Here is a 23,067-nt window from a genome sequence, read left to right as displayed (position 1 = left end):
TTTTTTTTAGTAACATTGGTTTATAACATTATATAAGTTTTATATGTGCAACAATGTATTTCTACTTTATATACCCTACAGCATGCTCACCACACAAAATTTAGTTTCCATCCATCAATGTATAGCTAATCTTCTTTACCCATTTCATTCTCCTCCATCCCTTCCCTTTTGGTAACTAGTACTGTTTTGTGTATCTACATTTTTTTTTTTGTTTTCTTTTTTTGTTTTCAGATGACACATATGAGTGAAATCATATTATGTTTGTCTTTTTCCATTGGTTGTCTTTCACTTAACCTAATGCCCTCAAGATCCATCCATGTTAATTGCAAATTGAAAGACTTCATCTTTTTTCTTTTTTTTTTTAATTTGGTCTAATTCAATATTTTACCTCTATGTCTTACAAAGTTGAGTCAATATTTATTGAATGAATAAATATATGACTGCTTGAAAGGCAGTGAATCTGAAGTACAGGAAGCATGAGAGAGAGAATGATACAAGACAAAGGTGGTGAAATAAGGAAGGACCACAAGTTAGGGATTGTCTTTATTCTTTCAAAGAGGAGGATCTAAGTAGAGGTATAGAGAATTTTCTCAACATAAGAAATTTTGACATTGCATTTATGTTTACAACTGAATTTCCTGATAAAAATCTAGTTTTCATTGCAAATTATCATATATACTGCTTAAAGAAAAAAATAAGAATAATTGATATTTTTTAGTGTTTTAGACTTAAGAATATTTCAATACTTTCCTTAAGGTGAAACAAACACCATATTCTGAACATGTAGATAAAACAGACTAATTATCTTCAGTTTGGTGCTACCTAAGAAAAATATAGCTGCCATTTTGTTAATATTCCTTTCTTCAAGGGAGTATAAAAGTAAGGAGAAATAATATCTAAATTAAAATCTTAAGGGCCATTCTATATATTACAAATGTTCAGGTTATTCAGCAAATAAAAGTGATATTAATGCTTATTTATAGTATTTTTTCTTGTGAACATCACTTTTTTTCTGGGCATATATTCTTTTCCCTGAGAAAATTCTATATTCAGTTAAAATGATCTTATAATCAAGTGAGTAGGTGTATATAAATGTCAAATAGGAATAATAATATTTCCCACCTACCTGCTTTCACAGGATGCTGTGAGAATTGATATGAAAATGTCTTTGAAGTGTTTTGAACTGCTCAGAAGAAAGATATGGTATAAATACAAAGTTGTATTTTTGGAAGTATGAGTCCAGTGGCCCCTATGATAAATTCTATGACCTTAGATTTAGAAGAGCAGAGTCATCTTCTTGTCCTTACTCCTCACTCTAGATTTGAAGCCCAGAGAAGTGAATATTTTTGGTACCACTAACTATATAACACCTAATTTTTTTATCAAAATTAAACATTCATTCTTTAACATTTAGCATTGATTTTATAGCTTTGGGCACTGAAACTTGATGTCCTGGTAACTCAGTGCATTAATTTGGTGAACAGTCACAATATCACTTAAATTTATTAAGCAATAGAAATCTCAACAACAGAAAATAATTTTCTCCCAATTCTGGGGGCTAGAAGTCCAAGAGCAGGGTGTTAGCAGGGTTGGTTTCCCCTGAGGCCTTTCTCATCACCTTGGAGATGGCTGCCTTTTTGTGTTTTCATATGGCCTTCCTTTTGTACCTGTTTGTATCCCATTTTCCTTTTTTTATAAACACACTGGGCTTAATTAACTAGGGCCCACCCATCATGACCTCATTTTAATGTCAGGACCTCTTTTAAGTCCCTATCTCCAAACATGGTCACATTCTGAGGTACTAGAGATGGCACTTTAACATACAAATTTGGAGAGGACACAGTTCAGCCCATCACACTCAGATACTTGTGTTTGGGCTTAGGATGAAGTCACTAATTAGTCCTTCCATACACCCACACTTACAGCCTTTCAATGCTTCCCTTGTTTTTTGCAGATATGCTGTTCTTCCTTCTGGTTCTCAAATATCCCCAACACTTTATCTCCTTGATTCTTTGCACATGTCTTTGCCTGGTAGGTTCTTTTTAATTCTCCTCATATCACTATGTGCTGGGTCTTTGTAAATGTCATCTTTATGAAGACATCTTTCTTGGCCACATTATAGAAATTATTCCTAGTGATATTTATTATTTTTAGCCTATTTATCTTCTGAATTATCTATGAGAAAAAAAAAACAAAACTGACATGACATTTAAACCTAGACCTCAATCTCACTGTCATTACAAACTGATCTCCCTCTCACAGCTGAGCCATGATGGTCTCCTGCTCAATGTAATGTCAGAGAACATTCACATCAGCAAGGTCAATGTGCACCCCACAGAATAACCACCAACCCCTTTTCGTTAAATGAGTGACTAGAACTTTTTAAAACCAATTACTGCTTTAACCTTGGCTTTATCGGCCTGCTCTGTAAATGAGATTTATTAAGATATCCAATCATAGAATTGTTCCTTCTTTATGACAACCCCAAATTGCCTGTAATCTCTCCCCAGTATTATCCAACCAGCGCTCTCATCCTGTAAGTTCTTTCTAATGTCCTTATTGAGACACACTACAGTTCCCAAGGTGTGTGTTCTCCCTCCATGGATGAGTAAGAGATACAACTTGTTCAACTGTAGGTATTTTGGTAGTCTTTGTCTGGTCAGTTATCTAGATCATTATTGTCTCTCTCCTCCACAAAGATGTAAGCTACAGGAGAGAAAGGATGTAGGTCTGCCTCATCACACCTGCATTACTACAGCTTTCACAGCAATGCTCACTGTGCCCAGAACAAAATAGGCACTCAGTTAATACTGGGTGAACAAATGAATAAACCAACACCAGAATATCAACACTGTAATATTTATAAATATTCTATACCCTTTCAAATGCCTTTCTTTAGAACATTTTAAGGACTTCCTATGATATTAGTGATCCATAAGAAAGAAAATAGTCCCTAAATAGAGAATAACATATTACAAATGATATATGAGGAAGATTATTCCTGCTGTTAGGAGAAGGAAAGAGTCCAGAGGAGGAGAATAAAGATTATCTTGTTAGGTACTGCAAGTTACGTTTGGGGTAGACCTTTGCGTGAAGTGAATAAGCAGCTTTTTTTGAGAAATGTATCACATAGCAGTGTACCTTGGGAATACATTGGTTATAGGAAGTCATGGTAATAATTTAGACAAAATAGGTTCAAGATTGTAAGTCTCTAGAATTTTTGTTAGATTTCAGGCATTGTTCTCATTAAGAATTCACTGTACTGGCAAAGGAAACCTCTTTAAAAAGGTTAATTTTTTCCTTAGCCATTGTAAACTTAACTTGTAAAAGTGGTTTATGTATATATAAACCACACACACACACATACATATATATGTGTATATATATATTCTTCAAAATCATTTTTATATGGAATGAAGAGAAAAATTGTATTAGATCTTCACACTTTATTATATTAAAACATTTTTTTGTAATTTGTGTGTCATATAGTTCTTGGTTTCAAAAATTACTTGAGGAGTTCCCATTGTGGCGCAGCAGAAATGAATCCAACTAGGAACCATGAGGTTGTGGGTTTGATCCCTGACCTTTCTCAGTGCGTTAAGGATCTGGTGTTGCCATGAACTGTGGTGTGGGTTGAAGACATGGCTCGGATCTGGCGTTTCTGTGGCTCTGGCGTAGGCTGGTGGCAACAGCTCCAGTTAGACCCCTAGCCTGGGAAACTCCATATGCCGCGGGAGCAGCCCTAAAAAGACAAAAAGACCAAAAAAAAATTTCTTGAAACTGAATTGTAGTTAAACAATTTGTGGAAAAGAATCAACCCAGTTCAAATATCTGAGCACAATTCAAAGATCTTTTAGATATTATGGAAGAAGATATATCACATTAAGTATGAAATATATTAATAGAAAACTAATTTGAAAAATATTTTTAAGACCTAAGCTTTTGTAAAACAATGTGCAAGATGAGGTCTGCAAAGATAGAAGAAATTTAGTTTCTCTTTGTCTCTGACTCATATGAGACAATCCATGCAGTAAATTCTACTTCTAAATTTCAAATCTACTCTTTCAATACTTTTAGAATAATCTTACAAAAATAGACTTTCTGACTTTTATAATTGGATTTTCTTTTTCCCATAAAATTAAAATTTTGAGATCAAAATAATGAAAATTGTATTATTTTATCCATTAGTATAAAATATTAATTAAATTTATAATAAAGTACATCTAGATCTTTCCATCTCCACATAATCCTATTTTTTGCTTATTTCAACACAAAACAAAACAAGACCCTCTGATTACTGAATTTAGCAAAGTATAATTCTATGTGGAATTTACTGCTGAAGTAGCAAATAGTATTATATCTATGTTTTATAAGTATGGACAAAGATTCACTTATGACGCATCTACTTAAAATCTGTAACTTTTTTTCTTTTAATTTCCAAGATCAACTTATTTTAAGTGGCCAACAGTTACAACCTGAAAGGAATACTTTGTTAATTATATTTCTTCTAAAGCGGAGGCCGAAATGTTTCATTTTTAAATATTTAAGTTGAAAGTTGAAGGCTACTTTTCTATGGTTTAAGATTTTTGTGACTTTTCATCTTTCACTGTGGTCTATTGTATTAAATTTCATGTCTTTAACTCTTTCGAGTTCAGGATTACACATCTAAACCTCTGTCAAAACACAGGCTTACATTCCATTATTCTTATGAGAAGGGAAATTTTATTTTATGGAGTATGAACAGTTGTGCTAAATAATTTAGCAACTTTATATTGGAATCACCATTGAGAACAAAAGTGTAGATGTTTTTGCTGATTTCACTTTAAAAATATTTTTCAAGAGCCACCTTCAAAGTGTGACAAGCCAGCAAAACTTAAAAAAAAAAGAAACAAAGTTTATCTTCATGTTATTAGAAAACAATTCACCATGAGAACTTGGACTATCCCACTGTGGGTTGTTTTCCCTATAGTTTTGTATTTATGGTTTGCATACAGCATGACACATTTAAGTATCTCCTTTTTTTTTACTCACATAAGGAGATCATTTCTTAAATTGGTTTCCCATAACGAAAAAATTTGATTGAAAAGGTAGTCTGGTGTGAGGCTACACAAAGAGCTTAATCTGGGAGAATATATGGTGGAGGGTGCTTTGAGCTGAGTGGATCTAGTCTGGGAAGAGAACAAAGCTTCTTAATGGTTTTAGGGAGAGAAGAGTAGAGAAAGCTGTCTCTCCTGATCTTTGAAATTAAACTTGGCTTAATCAAAATTTTAGGTGAGAATTAGAAGAGTAGAGAAAGCTTATTTTCTCCTGTTTCTTTGAAGGTTAAACATGGGGTATCCATGACCTACAGTTGAGTAGAAGGGATCAGCTTTCCCATTGACCATGTTCTCCTTTCAGACCTTATTTAAGGGAAAGAACATCCAGTAGCCTTTATACCTATGATTCAGAGTGTTAGAATTAAAGTCAAAAAACAAATATTTATTATGACCTATTAAATCTAATTAAAATATTGATTTTAATTAAAATATTGATTTCAGGTCTTACACTTAGGTCTTTGGTTCATTTTGAGTTTATTTGTATATGGTGTGAGGTAATGTTCTAAGCTCATTCTTTTACATGTAGCTGTCTACTTTTCCCAGCACCACTTGCTGAAGAGACTGTCTTTTCTTCAGTGTATATTCTTGCCTCCTTTGTCCTAGATTAATTGACCTTAGGTGCATGTATTGATTTCTGGGCTCTCTGCTCTGTTCCATTTGATCTATGTGTCTGTTTTTGAGAAGAGAACATAGGCAGAACACACTTTGACATACATCACAGCAATATTTTTTTAGATCTGTTCTTAAGGCAAAAAAAAAATAAAAGCAAAAATAAACAAATGGGATCTAATTAAACTTAAAAGCTTTTACACAACAAAGGAAATCAAAAACATTTGCCAATGATAGATATGACCAAAGAGATTAATATCCAAATATCCAAAATAAATAGCTCATACACCTCCATAACTCCACAACCTAAAAAAAAAAAAAAAAAAGAAAAGAAAAGAAAAAAAAAAGAAAAAAACAGGGCAGAAGATGAATAGACATTTTTCCAAACCAGACATACAGATGGCCAAAGGGCACAAGAAAAGATGTTCAACATCATTATTAGAGTAATGGATTGAACACACAACCTCATGGTTCCTAGTTGGATTCGTTAACCACTGAGCCACGACGGGAACTCCTCTTTTCAGTTTTTATGTGAAATTTGGGGATGTGTCTAAGAGCAAGAATATATAAATAAGCTTGTCTTTTCTGTCTTTAGGTACCATCTAATACTTTATAAGGAGTCTATCTGGCAGTCTTTTAGCAAGTCAAGTATTTTGTACAACTAGACTCATCTAAAGTCTAGATGAAAACCACATATCTGATCAGGAATTGATATCCAAAATATATAAGGAAGTTATACAACTCAACAATAAAAAACAAACAAACAAAGCCCACAGTTGACCTTTGAGCAACACAGGTGTGAGGAGCAATGATCCCCCACACATTCAGAAGTCTGCGTATAACTTATAAGAGGACACGTACATGCAATTCCTCTACATCTACAGTTTCAACCAATCTTGGATCCTATAGTACTCCACTATGCATTTAGTGGGAAAAAAAAAATCCACCAATAAGTGGACCTACACAGTTCAGACCCACATTGTTCAATGGTTAACTGCAATCCTAGTAAGAAGTAGGCAGAGGACCTGATCATATATTTTTCCAGAGAAGATATTCAATTTACCAACAAATGCATGAAAAGATGCTCCATGTCACTGATCATAAGGGAAATGCATATCAAAACCACAATAAGATATCACCCCACACTTGTTAGAATGGCATTCTCAAAAAGACAAGAGATAAGTGTTGCCAAGGATGTGAAGAAAAGACAATGTTTGTACACTGTTGATAAGAATGTAAATTGGTATAGTCACTATGGAAAACACTATGGAAGTTCCTCAAAAAAATTAAAAAAGAACTATCACATGTTTAAGCAATCATATTCTGGGTCTATAACCAAAGGATATTTAGTCATGATCTTGAAGAGATATCTGCAGCCTCATGTTTAATGCAGCATTATTTACAATAGCCAAGACAAGGAAACAAACTATGTGCCCATTGACAGATGAATGGTATAGAAAATGTGGCATATATAGGCAAAAGAATATTTTTCAGCCATAAGAAGAAGAAAGTCCTTCCCTTTGCAACAACATGAAACTTGAGGGCATTATGCTAAGTGAAATGAGTCAGATAGAGAAAGACAAATGCTATATAATCTCATTTACGTATAGAATATAAAAAGACAAACTCATAGAAGGAGAGACACATCAGTGGTTGCCAGGTGTGAGGGGTGGGGGAAATGAGTGAAGGTGCTCAAAAGGTACAAACTTGTTGTTGTAATATAAATACTTTCTGCAGATGTTATGTGCAGCATGCTAACTACAGTTACCACTCCTGTATTATATATTTGAAGGTTTAAAATCTCTTCTCTTAGCAACCTTAGCTAAGAGAAGAAATCTTAAATATTCTAATCACAGGACAAAAAAATGTAACTATGTAAGGTTACGAATGTGTTAACTAAACTTGTGGTAATTATTTTGCAATATATACATATACGAAAAATCATTATATTCCTTAAACTTATGCAATGTTATACTTCAACTACATCTCAATGAAGCTGGAAACAAAATTAGGACAATAATGTTCAGGACATTTGGGGACTAAACAAAACCTCATTTTGAATTAGCATATTGTAAAGAACTACAGAATGATATTAATTATTACAGTTGACCCTTGAACAACACAGGGGTTTGGGGCACCAACTCTCTGTGTAGAAATATTCCTAACAACTTCATGTCTGGCCCTCTTTGTCCATGGTTCTATATCTGTGGAGTCACCCAACCTCAGACAGTCTGGTGCTTTAGTAGGTACTTAGTGGAAAAAGTCTGCATAGAAGTGGACTCATGCAGTTCAAACCCCTGTACTTTAAAGGTCAACTGTATTGTTGTTTTTATTACCCCTATAATTTCCATTACTTTAGGGGACTTTGATTTAACAATATAAATCAGTCACATGAAGTCTCATGGTACTTTGTATAGATTAGCTGGCAGAACAGGATGAAGTTGGATCAAATTTCTAAAACTATTTACTTCACTTTTTATGGCAAAGGGACTAATCCTCTGAAACTTATAGCTTGACCTGTATAACTGGGTAACTGTAATCATTCCTACTGATTTTTGGTGAAAGAATAACAAATGGGATTTGATAGATTTTACAGAAATACATTCAAGGAGGAAGAAAAAGTTATTTTTAAGTAATAAAATTTTTCACTGAGATTGAGTCAAAGCTAAAGCAATACAAAAGCCTGCACTATCTCCCCTTTACAAAATACATGCCTGGAGGAAAAGCACACCCTTGAAATGGAAGAGTTGGGTGCATCTTAAGTAGTATTAGACTGTGCTAGCAGCCTAAAAAGTGTTTGCCCCAGGACATTTTGGCATTGCTTCCATGATTTTCACAGGCTTCTGATGTATTTTTGAATAGTCAAAGTTTTGTTCAGTATTTGATGTTTGTAGTTGACTGTGTAAAAGATAAAGGGAAACCATTAGAGTGATATCTCCTTATAGTTTTATTTTGAAGTGTGGTAATTCTACACAGAATATACTGTTGCCTTAATCACTAAATGCGTTTATAGAAGATTGAGACCTCTTTCATTCTTAGCCTTCCTTACATTTCAGCCCATTTTTACATGTTGCCTTTGTTTCTATAACAGCCATGCCCACTTCTAAGATTTTTAGAGGTAGGAATAACTAAGAGTAATTTGGAGCAGATCTAGAAATGGCCGCAAGAAGTTAAGGATCAAGTTGCAGTATTAGCTGATTTTTTGGGTGTGCTGGCAATTTCAGGAAGTCAAAATTAGGACTATATCCTAGTCTCCAAACTGTCACTGTATACCATAGAAGTTTTATTTTAATTCAGAAGATTAGAGTGTATTACCTATCTGCCCATAGCTTAGATCGTCACTTATATTTGTTTCCTCTTTCAGTACATTAAAGTCTTATTCCTACAAAAGCTATACTACGTTTTTAAGTTATAAGGGGCTAACTTCCAAGGTAGAAAGCAATGCTAGTAAAGGCAGAGTAATAGTTTTATTAATAAGTATGACTCACTCATGACAAACTTCTTTTTCAGAGAAAATTAGTAATTAGAATGAGTGCCTTCCTAGCAATTTATCTGAGATGTTAGAGATGGGAGGAAGGAGATACTGCTGTCAGCTCCAGGAACAGACCAAGCCCCTCCACTCTAGTAATTCCGAAGGGCAGTTGGCATGGAGAGAGTGGGTGAGGTTGGGGTGAGTGATACATTTTTTTGAGAAGCAAAGGATAGATAGGAGCAATGATTACAACCACTTCTCCACTCCAGCAACTGATGCTAAAAAGCTTCAATCAGATTTGTCTTAGAGTCCTTTCCAGATACCAGTGGAAGCACTACCAAGCAACTGAAGCAACCAAACAAAAGCATTTCTGTTCCTTTGCTTGAAGATGCTCTGAACATCACTGTGGGGCAGTGAAAAGATGTGTGGGTTAAGTCCTAGCTCTAGCCACTCTGTTATGTTGAGGAATCATCTACCAGATAGGTCTCAACTTAGTCATTCTACGAGGAGCATTTTAATTAAGAGCCCAGTCAATATAATCCATGAAAAATAATCAAATATTTTCCTAATTTAACTGGGGAATAGAATTTTAAAAATGAAAGGAGAAAATAAATGTGATCCCTAAGTAAGTTAAAATCATCAGAATTCATGTCTTCCCATGAATTTCAAATAACCTGTGCTCAAGTGTTTTTGTCATACAGCTAAAATTGCAAAGAGGAACATTTTACATGACAAATACTTCAGCTTTTCTTTTTTATACACTGTTGATTTCTCATATAATTGCTCCACTCTAAGGTACTTTGTAAATCAAGATATCACTATACAGCAACACAAGAAATAGGCCAACAGGCCAGCACGATGGAAATAAAATAGTGAAAGAGAGAGAGACTAATAATATATAATTATATATTTTATTATGGGTTGGCAATTTCTGCCTTCTATTAAAAACATATATCAAATTAGTAGTTAAATTTTATGATGAACGCTTCCTTAGATACCTCAGATGTCCCTTATAAAGGTTATATGACCATCAATGGAGATGTCAGATTGCTGAAAATATAGTTTAAATAAGTTTCTTATCAAAATAAAAATTTGTCTAAGTGACCTTTTGAATGAGATGAGGCTATTTGAAAGGATTACACATAAGCCTGTGTTTAACACTAAATAAAATATAAAAATAAAATCCAGTGATTTCAGGGATTAACCACATACAATTAATAATCTTACTCATGTAATTAACTTAAAAAGGTAGATAGAAGATACATGTGATAAGGAGGAGCTGGAAATAGAAAGACAAATGGAATTTTACTTCATTTTTATAAATGAAAATTTTATTTTCACTATGGCCATGGAATATTCAAAGACGAATACATCAATGTTCATCCTATTACTTAGGAACTGCAATTAATTTCACTAAAACATAATTTTTCTTTGTAATTCATTTTCCAGTACGTTGTTTTAATCTCAAAAATATATTTCATTTGATAACTGTAATGGTGACTTTTCTTTCACTGTGATGGCAAAGAAACTTGAAATTACCTGATGGCTCTGGCAACTAAGAGCCAAGAAGTAAATATAATTAAAGCTTCATGTTCTGAAGTTTTCTTCATGGTGTGTATTCTGATGTTTGTAGTTCCTAACCCACTTATGGCTGTAGAGGGGTGGCTGTTTCCAGTGGATGGTCCTTGATGAAAGTACATTGTTTTGTAACAGATAGTGCTAGAAGAGTCAGTAGATGGGGTAATAACTTCACTTATTGGCACATTTAGTTTCTGAAGGGAAAGTGTAGGTAATTATTTAGTCTACACTAGGAAATGCAGAGTAGTAATTAGAGTTTGAAGAGAAGTTTCATTGATCAGAATGTGAAAAAAGTCAGAAAAGCTTCCAGTTACTTATTTTTATATTTTATTATTATTTTACAACTGTTAACATGTGTCTTTAGGTTTCTGACAGAGGAGCGCCCTTACAAGGATCGGAAAGTAGCATTTAAAGGGGGAAATGTATTTTATACTCAGCCATAGCAATTCTACTTTGAGTTCTATGGAAAAAAAATAAAAGGTTTAAGTATTGATCCAACTGACCAGCTAGCTTATATTTTTTGGAAGAAAGTGAAAAACCTAAATATGGAATTCAGCTTTTGACTATAACGGGCAAAATGCTGTTACTACAAACAAGTTAATTTTTTTCCTTTAAGAAAGAAAAATAAACCTCACAGAATCTCTTTATTCTACATGGAAAATTAGTCATTATGTTTTGCCCTTTGATGTACTGTGGCCATAAGTATCCACACTCAGCTTTGTTAAGGTTCTATCACCTCTGGGACCCACAGATTTAACATACAGAGATAGTGTGGCTCTCACTGCCAAAATCAAGTTTTCCCTAAAAACACACATCATGTTTCCATCTTCTACTCTGGGATATTTCCTTTCCAGAAGAGGTCCCCTAATGGGTATTAGACTAAAATAATAGCATGGCAGTTAAAAATTTATTGTTTCTTTTTAGATATTTTGCTACAAAAGCAAAGACAATGTGTCAATTTTCCCCCTTTTATCATCACTTAAAATTAATGTTAGCTGAATCCCTGACAATCAGCATTCAGTCAAATAAACAAATAAGTCAACAGAGAAATTGTTTGTAAGATGAATGTGATCGAAACTGTCACTCTGAAAGGCCAAAGTTGAATTCATGTTATGCAGACCTCAAGCAACTCAATTTCTGAAGGATGGTTTTAATAGTGGCCTTAACTAAAATGTATATTTTAACAAGGCATATTTACAGTATATAATAAATGTTTAAATTAGATTAATTAGTATGTATAGTTGAGGCTTTTTTACTGTTTAGAATTATTTGCCTAGCTAAAGTAGTAAATCTAGATGAGCTGAGCACTCAAATGATTCTAATAACAACACTTGGCATTTGTACAGTGCGGTATATTTTCTAAGTACTTTATAATTACAGTACTAATTAGTTAAGTGACAGTGATCTTGTGAAGAGGTCTGCATTGTTATCCCCTTTCACAAATGAGGAAACTTTAAATGCAAAGGACAGTAATTCACATTGTAAGTAAATCAGGTTAGGACTGAAAAACCTTTTGCATGACTTGTGCATGGACTGGTGCTGCATTTTACAAATAATATTTTATTTTTACTTCATACTTTTTTGGCTCAAGAGGTAGAAGTTTCATCCAATATACATATTTTTCAGAAAGCTAGCAGACTAAGAAAATAAATAAGCAGAGTTCTTTAGTTTCCAATGCATTCTGTCTCCTGTAATAAACTTTCACTATCTTCTTGAGGTTGAGTTGTGGAGCCTGGAACCTTGATGGTAAATTTAGTAGCCTCCTGGACCCGATCTCATATCAGCATCTCTGAAGCATCTCAAATGCTTCATGTCAGGGCAAAGAGGAACAATAACTTCAAAAGCTAACAAGGCTGGAAAACTCACTTAGGTCCCTTTGGTTTATAATCACAGTGCAAACTATATAGGGTTTCCAAAATATGATAGACTAAGATTAGATTATTTGAAGCAAGCAATTGCAACAAGCATTAATCAATTAATTATTTATGTTCTGGCTTCTAAGGGAAGACCTTAAAATTAATAGAACAGGGCTTCCGTACTAAGTGACTTGTAGTTTAGTAGAAGCATGCCAACAAATTAGAGCAACATGCAACAAATATTTGTTAGGCGCTTGCCACCAATCAGAAGTGATTTTAGGAAAACAACAATGAGCAAAACAGGTAAAAATGCCTACCTTCATTTAGTGTATATTCCAGTGACTGAATTAAAATATATATATATATATATATATATTTTTTTTTTTTTACTATTTCTTTGGGCCGCTCCTGCAGCATATGGAGATTCCCAGGCTAGGGGTTGAATTGGAGCTGTAGCCGCCAGCCTACGCCAGAGCCACAGCAACGCGGGATCCGAGCCGCGTCTGCAATCTACACCACAGCTCACGGCAACGCCGGATCCTCCACCCACTGAGCAAGGGCAGGGACTGAACCCGCAACCTCATGGTTCCTAGTCGGATTCGTTAACCACTGCACCACGACGGGAACTCCCTGAATTAAAATATTAAAAGTAGTGTGATGAAGAAGGTTAGAGTGCTTATGAGACATGCGAAAAAAAAAATAAAAAGGTAGCCAATATTTATTTATCTGCAGAACATTGAATGAATTGTCATTTGAATTTAATATTGTTAAATGAGTAAATGTTGATTTGAGAGCTAGAGAGAAGAACTTTAGGGCAGCCAGGGGTATTAGTGGATGGAAGGTGACTGAAGTGAGAAAGAGTTAGGTGTGGAGGAAACATACTAGGCAGAGAAAATCTGGTGGACAAAGACCTGGACATATGAAAGAGTCTGGGTAAACTGCAAGTAATTAGGTAACACTGGAATGTAGGCAGTTGGCTTCAAAGATTAGTAGAAAAACTACAGACCCACATAATCTGGAAAATTAAGAACACTTGAACCATGGGTGTGTAGTGTACAGCTAGAGAAATTGGCTGAGATGAATGGTGCTGACAACTGCTTGGCTTGGTGGTGAAGAGGATGAGGACACTGGTATACTGTGTAAAGTGAGAGGAGTGAAGGGCTTCTATCTTCCCCTGACTTCACAAAGAAGCCCAAACTGATGGAATCATATAAATAAATAGAAAACCAAACAATAGCCACAACAACAAATTTTCTCCTATTTTACCCTTATTTGATACTTCCTCTATTTCTTCCCTTTTTCCCTCCCATTTATAGGTATTACGTGATCACCTGAGCATTACTGAAAGCAAGGCAAAGCCAAACAAAACCCCTTGAAATTCACAGCTAGGATAAAGGAAAAGATTCATATTTGGATAAATATTAACTGTCTTTTATGAAATGGAATCAAATTCAAAGCTTTTTCACAAGTCTCCTTGATTTACAGAGAAGAAAATCGAGTTGTAGAAAGGTTGAATGAGTTTCCAAGTCTTTATAGTACATGGAGCCTTCTCTTTACTTAGACTTAAGTGTTTAAAATATTCACCTTATCTACTAACAGACTGTTAGAAATGTAGTAAGCTCTGTTTGTTGTTGTCATGATGGCTACTGTTATTATTCCAGCAACTACCTTAGTAGTTCAGGATGTATATATCTATTTCCTAGTCCAAGTGACTGTCACTTATTTATTGAAAGACTTGTAGACATATTTCAAAACTTTTCTTGACAAAAATGACTGATGCTGCAAAGTGTTGCTGCTGATACTAATAGGACCTTAGTACCCAAATGAGGTTTTCTCCACTTTACTTATTGGAAGAGTTGCAACGGAATTTTTAGAGAGGAAACAAAACATTTTGGAGTAAATGTATTTTGGGGAGCACTCACCTAAGCATTTTCTACATCACTGTCCTCATGAGGAGTCAGAACTCTTTTAGGGTTCTTAGTGTTAGTATTCTGAAGTATATCTGCTTGTGAAAACATGGTTTTAAAACTTCAACTCCAAAAACCTCTGCCTATAAATATCATCAAAATCTATATGTACATGTTTTTTACTCAAGCATTTTTTTCCTTCCTGAGTACAACAAAAATAACCAAACAAGAACAAGAACATCATCCTTATTATCAATAGCAAACAACAAAGTGATTAATGAGTTATACACAATAACACAGTAGTTTTTTCCTTCTCTGAAAATTGCTTTATATATACTTTTGAGTAAGAAACAACTTGTGTGGATCTCATTTTTCTCTCATGTAACAAAGAAAGATACCAACTATCATCGCTATGCTTTAGTAGTGTTCTTAGAGTAGCAAGCAGCACAATTATACAAGAGGAAAGCATAATGTAAAAATGTTGAATAAGAAGAAAATATTACTTTCAGATATTACGATTTTTATACTTGGAAAGGCCAAGATATTTTACTACAAAATTCTTAGAAACCTTAAGATAGCATGGACAATATCAAAATTGAAAATTTTGCATCAAAATACTCAGTGAACAGAATGAAAAAGACAACCTATGGAATGGGAGAAAATATTATCAAATTACATACTTGATAAGGGATTAATATTCAGAATATATAGAGAACTCCTAAAACTCAACAATGAAAAAATAAACAATTTGATTTAAAAATGGGTAAAGAATTTGAATAGATATTTCCCAAAGGAAGGCAAGCAAATGCCACAGTCACATGAAAAGATGTTCAGTATCACTAATCATCAGGGAAATACCTGATGAAATACCAGCCCATATCCACTAGGAAGGCTACTATACAAAACAAAAATTGAAAACAAAAACAGAAAGTAACAAGTTTTGGTGAGGATGTGAAAAAATTGTAACATTTGTGCACTGTTGGTTTAAATGTGAAAGGGTGCAGCTGTTATGAAAAATAGTATGCCTGTTCCTTAAAAATTTTTAAATAGTTACCATAAGATCCAACAATTGCACATCTGGGAATGTAGCCAATAGAATTAAAAATTATCTCAAAGATATATTTGCATACTCGTGTTCATTGCATCATTATTCACAATAGCCAAAGGTGGAGGCAACCCAAGTGTCCAATGATGAATGAATGAATCAACAAAATGTGGTATAGGCATATGATGGAATACTATTTAGCCCTCAAAGGAAGGAAATTCTGTCATATGCTATAATATGTATGAAACTTGAGGACATTGTGCTAAGTGAAGTAAGCCAACCAAACTAAAACAAATACTATATAATTCCACTCATATGATGTACCTAAAATAGTCAAATTCCTAGACACAGAAAGACTGGGAGGAGGGAGGAATAAGGAATTATTTAATAAGTATAGAGTTTCTGTTTTGGAAGAGGAAAAGAGTTCTGGAAATTGATTGCATAACAATGTGTATGTACTTAGTACTGAATTCTACAGTTAAGAATGTTTAAGATGATAAATTTTATGTTATGTGATATTGCCATAATTTTCATAAAATTTATTGAAAATATTAAAGTTTCAGACTAAGAGCTATTTGTATAACACTATTTATACAAATAAATAAATCATAGCTGGAAAATTGAATTAGGGCATAAGAACAAACTAAGGATAGAAGAGAAATGCGAAAAGTTTATATTTTATTTTTACCTTTGGTGTATTTTAGAATTTTGTCCATGACTATATATTATCTTAACTGAAAAAAATGCTTAAGTAGACTGATAGATAGGTGGACAGATAGACAAGCAGATAAATAGACAGATGAATAGATTCATACACAGTTGGGATGGATCATATGAAATTGCTAATAATTGATCAATATTACTTAAAAATGGCAATCTCATACAATTCAATAAGACATAGGAATTAGTAAAATAAATCAAAGTAGATTAATATTTACAATCCTTTCCAGTTTTAATTTAATATATCCCAAAAAAGATAGCTCTAAAAAATGTCTCAATTTAGTGTTAAAGTGTTAGAAGTTTACTGAGTTATCATAGTTCAATTTATTGCATTTGAAAGTTTTCTTATAAGTATTGGTGTTTGTGAAGTATTTTAGCTCATGTAATTTCTAAGATTAGAATTTAGGCCTTACTGCATAGTTTATACATAATAGATTTATTGAGACTTAAATAGTACAGAAATATGTAGCATCTTAAAGAATATTTCTAGGCTAGTCAACTTTGTTGATTGATTATCAGAGACTTTTTTCATGTACTAATTATATCAAAAAAGAATATTTTAATGTCACAGAAGTAGAATTTCCTTTTATGAATCCACATGGCACAGAAAAGCCATGTATGTGAATGAGAAGAAGCTTACAGTATTTGGTTTAAAAATCTTCACCCGTGATGAAGCTCACATTCCTAATGCAGATAATATATGTAATAGTTGAAGCATATAATAAATATCCTTTCTTACTAATGTATTACATTTTATTAGCTAGGTCAATATTGCTGTAATTTCCACCCATTAGCATCTCGTTGCTATAAAGTACATAAAAATATTTACATTAACACTGATCAAAATTGCAACAGTGTATATTAAAATATGAATGACATATAATCAGAATTTTCTATTTCTACTGCCTCCAGTTATTTGTGACCCCAGATATGAAGTTCAAGTTTATACTTAATAGCACAATTATGTAAATCTGTAATTCCAACACTAAATTACAGCTGGTAATGATCAATAATTATATTTATGTATGATGTGAAGTTAATACTGCCACCATAGATTAATGCAAACAACAAAATTATTTCTGCAGTTGAGAGCTAACAAATCATCATAAACAAAGAAAACTGAAACAATCTCTTCAGAGCCTAATTTCTCCAGCAGAGTAAACAGATTTTTTATTCCCAATGAATGTAAAGCCCTCAATTAAAGAGAACACAACTCTACCAAAAACATCATGATGGCTGAGTATTTCTCTACACTTTTAAATTCTTATTTCAACCTTCAGAAAAGTGAAGATATTCTGAAGTATCTGATAAGATTTTGTTAAGAACACTGGGAAAAATGAAAGACCAAACAGCAGAAAGTCTAGAAAAATATAACTAGTCAATTTAAAAAAAATTTGGAAACTATATACACCTTTCTGTATGTTACAGAGTTCAAGGTCTTTATATTAAAAAAAAAACTTTTCAAATATATCAGAATATTGTATACCGCTATTATGCCACTTGACTTTCTTGAATTAGTGTCACAGTTGAAAGAAACAGAATCTGGAAATATTCCATACAAAATAAACCTTAATTTTCAACAATTAGGAATGTCCGAACCAATGGGAAGACATAGAAAGCATGCTTTATATCTTTGCATTGCTTATTGATGGTAAATAGTAAAGATGAGCCAATATGGAGGAAATGGTAGAGGCTGAAGAATAGGTGTAGTATTGTAAAATGATTATGTTCTTTCAGAAGACCAAAGTCAAGGCCATATTTACTATTTCACCAATAGGGTTAAAAGAGGAGGAATTGGAATTCCTGTCGTGGCTCAGTGGTTAACGAATCTGACTAGGAACCACAAGGTTGTGGGTTCGATCCCTGGACGACCTCAGTGGATTAAGGATCCAGCGTTGCTGCGAGCTATGGTGTAGGCTGGCAGCTACAGCTTCGATTAGACTAGACCCCTAGCCTGGGAACCTCCATATGCTGCGAGTGCAGCCCTAGAAAAGACAAAAAAAAAAAAAAAAAAAAAAAGAGAGAGAGAAGGAATTTACTCTAGAGGTAAGTGAATGATGATAAATAAAACAAATGTACAATACTTATCTTTAGCTAACATTTATATAGTGCCTTCTCTGGGCCATACACTATTCTAGGTAGTTTGTATACAAGGACTTATTATTTCTCATAATTACTCTTTGAAATAGGTATTGTTAATAACTTCATTTTATAGGTGAGAAAACTAGGACACGGAGGGACCCCAGCTCATGTAGTTAGAAAGTGGAGGAGGTAGGATTGAAACCAGTTTTGACTAAAACAAAAATCATGTTCTTAGCTTCATATTTCACTGCATAATCAAAATTATCAGTGTTATGTAGCCGAATTCTGTTAAAATATAATTTTGTCTTCGTAATTTAGCCCAAGATAAAGTAGTTAACATGATTCCTCTTCACCTCAGGGTTTCTCATCTTCAGCACTATTGACATTTGACCCTCAAATGTCAATGAGGGTCAAAGATGCTTTGTAGGGTGTGTAGCATCATGCCTGTCTTCATCCCATTTGATGTCACTAGCACCTCCCCGCCCACTTGTGACAACCGCAATGTTCCCTGGGAAGCAAAATCTTCCTCCTTCCCTGTGGAGAACCAGTGAATCTTAGCCACATCCTAACTCCTTCATATAGTAAAACATGTTTTTCAATAAATTCTTTTCAATAACCTAGAACACTTAGCCAATAAAGGTCAGATATTATCTCTATACCCAATCTATCTAGGAAAATTATCTTGAATCTATCAGGGATGAATCTGGGAAATGAAAACTGACCACAAGAATTAGTCATTTCCATGTAATAACTTTTCAAGAGGATGTCACCAGGCATGGTAGGCCTCTTTGTCTTTTATGGGTTCTCATCTCTGACATAGCTTACCTGTCACTCGTGCCTATATGGACAATTCATTTAGACATCAGAATCCACTGACAAAATTACTTTATAGATCCAAAGATTGACTGCTTTTGAGATAAGTTAAAACCTACTTTGTGAATGTATTCCTCTTCTTAATTTAGATTGAGTTCTGATTGCTTTTAAAGGTCATTTTAACAGAATAATTCTGTTCACTTTCATGCTATAGAAACTTCTCTTGGGTGGTTAGAATTATTGGCTGATAGCCAGATTCTTTGTGAACAATCCTAGTCACCATCTTAACAAGGAGAAAAAAAAGCAGAATTAATTCTAAGCCCCTTTGCAGAGGTTCCTTATAACTTGATAATCACCTCACACTGAATTTTCTCCCAGTGATCTGGGATGACAGATTTACATTTCTTTCCTGGTCCCTATAGGACTTTTCAGGCAACTCAACTGGGTATAAGCTTGTTAAGTCTACCTTTTCAGTACATAAATATTTCAAAGACAATTCATTTATGTGAAATTTACTCAATAAACATATATATAGTAGTTATACACTTGTCACTGATTTAAGAGATTCACAAAATCCTAAATCATTTAACTCTTTCTGAGTTAGGCACTACTATTTTTACAATCACTTCAACTGTAATAGCAAATTAAGGCACAGAAGGTTTACTTAACTTGCCCAAGTTCACGTGGCTAATAAGTAGCAGAAGTAGGATTTAGAGATGGACAGTGTGATTCCAGAGCCAGTACTCTCAGCTCGCAGCCATGCTGCCACTCCAGAATGTTCTGAATCATTTTTTAAAGAGTCTATTTCTTGGAGTTCCCGTTGTGGCTCAGTGGTTAACGAATCTGACTAGGAACCATGAGGTTGCAGGTTCGATCCCTGGCCTTGCTCAGTGGGTTAAGGATCCGGCGTTGCCGTGAGCTGTGGTGTAGGTCACAGACGTGGCTTGGATCCTGCTTTGCTGTGGCTCTGGCATAGGCTAGCAGCTCCAGCTCTGATTCGACCCCTAGCTTGGGAATCTGCATATGCCACAGGAAGGGGCCCTAGAAAAGGCAAAAAGACAATAAATAAATAAATAAATACATAGTCTATTTCTTTTCTAACTTGAAAATAACTCAACATTCCTTCAAAGAAAGTTTTGTTACTATTAATATTTTTATTGATATAAAGAGTCCCATTTATCACATAGCCGGGGTTTTTGAGACAAACACTAATCTCGAAAATGTAAAATGGAGCCCTGAGCCAGATTTTGCCTACAGGGGTGTGTGGTTGAGTGGGAGTGTGTGTGTGTCACCAAAGTTATGATTACATTATTTATTTGCCAACATTCAAATCTTTGGGGAATTTCTTGGAAAAATAGGGATATAAGGATATTCTTTTGAATAATTGAATGATAAGAAAATAGATTTAGTTTTCCTATATGACAACAATCTGTCACAGCTAAGCAGCTCTACTTTTTTTTTGTTTTTCTTTAATGGAAGTTCCTAGGTTAAGGTTTGAATTGGAGCTACATTTGTCTGTCTAAGCTAAAGCCACAGCAACGTGGGATCCAAGCCACATTTGCAACCTACATCATGGCTCATGGTCCTCAGGAAGATCCTTAGCCTACTGAGCGGGGCCAGGCATTGAACCCACATCCTCATGGATACTAGTCAGATTCTTTACTGCTGAGCCACCATGGGAACTCCCAGCTATTGTTTTTGTATGGGACATACAAGCCTCAATGTACTCTATTACCTTGCATCTTTTTTACTATGTTTCTTGTTGGTGTCCACGAGAATTTGAGTTTGAGACCCCTGCTCTAGTCCCTGGAAGGACTGAAAAGGAGCAAGACAAAAATTTAATTTTCAGAGGACACAGAACTTCAGGGAGGTAACATTTCCAGAACTTAAAGAGTAAGGTGAAATACTAGGCTCAGAAAAATGTCCAGAGACCAGTGATTAAATCTGGGTTATAGATTATAATATTGCAACTTGGCGACTTATGAGAAATATTTATTTGGTTATTCTGATGTTCAAATACAGATTTCTTACAGAAATTTGGTCTTTATCCACAGTTCCTGGCTCATAGCTTCCCCAAACTCTTGGAATTTCCTAAGTGATAAGAGCAATGGGAACACCTTTTGCGCAATAGAGTCTCAGGGCCTCTGTTGCTGAAAATTCTTCAGTCTTAAAGACAAAGCATTGTTAATCATAAGATCCTTACCACCACAACTAGTTTTATGTTAATGACGGCTTTTGGAAAGCACCTGAGGGTGTGGGCTGGTTGCCAGGCAACCACAGAGGGGTAGAAATTTCAGTCCCACCCCTGGATTTCCTGGGAGGAGAGAAGGGGCTAGAAGTTGAGGCAATCACCAATGGGTACTGATATAATCAGTTATACCTGTGTACGGAAACTTCTATAAAAAACCGGAAGGCAGGCATTCAGGAAGTTTCCCAGTTGGTGGAGGTGCTGGAGGAGTGGTACACCCGAAGAGGGCATGGAATCTCCACACCCTTTCCCCATGCCTTCCCCCCCTATACATCTCTTCCGTCTGGCTGTTCCTGAGTTACATCCTGTAATAATACAGTATCTAGTAAGTAAATGGGTTTCCTGAGTTCTGTAAGCCACTCCAGCATATTAATCAAAACCAAAGATTGGGAGGGGTTTGTGGGAGCTTCAAATTTACAGCCAGTTGGTCAAAAGATGAGGCAATAACCTGGACTTGACTCTGGCATCTGAAGTGGGTTTGTTGGGGTGGGGCAGGGGTAGGGGGAAGAGCAGACTTGTGGGACTGAGCCCTCAACCTGTGGAATCTAACTCTAACTCCAGGTAATGTCAGAATTGGGTTAAATTGTAAGACTCTCAGCTGGTGTGGGATTGATTACTTGCTGGTGTGAGAAACACCTCCCCACCCTTACAGTGGAAATTGGGTTTCAGAACTCTATTAAATATAAAAATCAATAAGTCTGAATTTATGTAGAATTACCATGCCATTACCCTAGAGTAGGCATTATATCCTCCCCTTGATGAGAAATAGGAATTAACTTAACAAGTGGGGCAGCATTGATTGTTAAATTGGCCCAGATGTGCAGAATGAAAGTTTGCAGGAGAAGGGTCTAATTTTCTGTTTCCACTATTGAATGCACAAAATGTGGGCTATTTTGATAAAAATATCATTGGATTTCTAGACTTTGCATATTACTTGAGCTTCTTTTCAGCCAAAGAATTGTATATAAATGTAAATTGTTATACACGATTCTCTAGTAAACATATAGTAGAGCATGTTCTCTAAACTCTATGAAAAGAGAAAGTATTTAAGGATTTACTAAAGGAAGAAGAGAAGACTATTAAAAATATCGTTAACTTTATTTAGATATACACTGGAATTTCATAAAAACTTAACACTTGTTAAATAGTGTTTAACTAGTTTAATTTGGAATGGCAGACAATTAGAGGAAGCAGCTGATAGCTGGGAGACTCTAAATAGTCTGTAATGGGTATGAGCGGTTATGTGACAAAATCTTAGTAGGGTGGTTAGCGAAATTCTCTGAACCAAATGTAAGGGCCCTTGATTGTATGCGAAAAGGGACAATTAAGGGACAAAGAAACTATGAGTCAAGGAGAGACTCTCCAATGCCCCAATAAATCTATTACTTTATTTCTTGATAGAAAAGTAGAAACTATAGAAACCTCTCAGGTCACAATTGCATTAGTCACTTCATGATTGCCATTTTCAGTGAAACTTTTACAGAAATCCTAGCACATTATAGGAACACATTATAATTATGTGGATGTATTCAGCAGTATTCAGGGTCAGAAATGTTTACACCATGGTATCTCAGCTGATGATTTCTACGAAGCTGAGGCTAAGCATTGAGCAATTACTGATAGGCCAAGAGGATTTTGCAA

At 34.6% G+C, this 23,067-nt stretch overlaps 1 protein-coding gene and 1 long non-coding RNA gene across 3 annotated transcripts in view; one reads left to right on the top strand and one right to left on the bottom strand.

Annotated features, from left to right (window-relative positions):
- The window catches only part of LOC102157568 (uncharacterized), a 1,229,235-nt gene that overhangs the window by 693,299 nt on the left and 512,869 nt on the right, over window positions 1-23,067 (top strand). The gene's annotated exons all lie outside the window — the stretch shown is intronic.
- The window catches only part of LOC146405644 (uncharacterized), a 290,811-nt gene that overhangs the window by 153,359 nt on the left and 114,385 nt on the right, over window positions 1-23,067 (bottom strand). The window lies entirely within an intron of this gene.

This window comes from Sus scrofa, chromosome 2, assembly GCF_054392235.1.
Source record: "Sus scrofa isolate SSC_HxYL_T2T_F1_AM1 chromosome 2, Sscrofa_HxYL_maternal_Yorkshire_Landrace_v2.0, whole genome shotgun sequence".
In the NCBI taxonomy this organism is placed as follows: domain Eukaryota; kingdom Metazoa; phylum Chordata; class Mammalia; order Artiodactyla; family Suidae; genus Sus; species Sus scrofa.
Note: the sequence above shows the minus strand (reverse complement) of the source record. Positions and strands in the feature narration are given on the sequence as shown.